The sequence below is a fragment of the Delphinus delphis genome, chromosome X (genome assembly GCF_949987515.2).
Source record: "Delphinus delphis chromosome X, mDelDel1.2, whole genome shotgun sequence".
Classification (NCBI taxonomy): Eukaryota; Metazoa; Chordata; class Mammalia; order Artiodactyla; family Delphinidae; genus Delphinus; species Delphinus delphis.
In genome coordinates this window covers 70,552,616-70,553,999 of record NC_082704.1, presented here as the reverse complement: position 1 = coordinate 70,553,999, position 1,384 = coordinate 70,552,616, and the positions used below count along the sequence as shown (strand labels likewise).

Below are 1,384 nucleotides of genomic sequence, written 5' to 3'. Positions count from 1 at the left end.
AAGCTCAGGACCAAATGGCTCCACTAGTTATTTCTGCCAAACACCTAAAAATAAGTTAACACCAATTCTCAAAATCTTCCTAAAGAAGATGAGAGAACACTTCCTAAGTCATTCTATGAGGCCACCATTACCGTGATACTAAGGATAGACAAATATATCACATTAAAAGAGAGCCACAGATCAATATCACTTGTGGATATATATCCAAAAATTCTCAACAAGGCACCAGCAAACTGAATTCAGCAGTATATTAAAAGTATTATACACCAAGACCAAGAGTGATTTATGCCAGGAATGCAAGGGTCTTTCAACATATAAAAATCAATCAATATAATACACCAGCATGGGCACATGCACTCCTGGGCACACAGAGAACAGGGCATGTGCCACAGAGCAGCGGTTAGCTGAGTTGGAGGTAGGGCCCAGAAACCAGCCAGGTTGGCGGCAGAACCCAGCACTTCAGAGCTACTGTGCACAAACCTCGGGAGAGAAGGCGGAAGCAGCTGCAACTCCAAAGGCAGCCCTAGGCTGGCTAAAACAGTTCTTGGTGTGGAAACCGAGGCCCTTGAGTGCCCAGGCCCAGCCCAGCCTTGCTCAGGGAGCAGCTTAGCCTGTAGACTGCATGTCACAGCCACCGCGGAATCCAGCCAAGCCACCACCTCTGCCGCCCTTGCCCTAGGGGTGCCAGTCTCCCCTGACCGACATCACCTTCTTGAAGGTGCTCCTCTGGTTGGTCCTGCTGGGACTGTTTGTGGAACTGGAATTTGGTCTGGCCTATTTTGTCCTGTCCCTCTTCTACTGGATGCATGTGGGGAAATGAGGCCCTGAGGAGAAGACAGAGGGGGGAAAAGCGGGTACTCCGTGTTCAACCCAGGCTGTGGGGCCATCCAGGGCACCCTGATTGCCCAGCAGCTGGAACGCGAGCTGCACCTGAGACCTCTGCAGGGGAGATAGGGCCAGCCTTGCTGTTGGCTGGCCCCCAGGGCCCTCACACCCCTGGGGTATCGATTTGTGGGTTTGGCTGAGGGTAGCTCGCAGGTCAGTTCTATGACCCTGCAGTTCCACACACTTTCCCTGATTTCCTGCTGCAGTTTTATATCAGAACTTCTTTTTGGTTTTGGTGAAACTCCCAGAAAGACACTCACTGCGGGTCTGATGCAATTTATAAAAATTACACACTCAAGAAAGGAGACCTATTTGTCTCTTTATTTAAGAGAGGTGATTTTTAGAACAGTAGGAGGGCACTGGGGAGATAACTGTTTAAAATATCCAGCTGTTTGAAGTAATGGTTTGGTACATCAGGACTATATGTTAAAAGTAAGTATTCTCTTTAAGTATTTTTTTAATTAATTAATTTTTTAAATTGACATATATTTGATTTACA

At 47.3% G+C, this 1,384-nt stretch overlaps 1 pseudogene; it reads left to right on the top strand.

The window, feature by feature from the left end:
- The first annotated feature begins 343 nt into the window (after positions 1 to 343).
- Positions 344 to 954, top strand: LOC132418181 (SAYSvFN domain-containing protein 1 pseudogene; annotated as a pseudogene).
- The last annotated feature ends 430 nt before the right edge of the window (positions 955 to 1,384 follow it).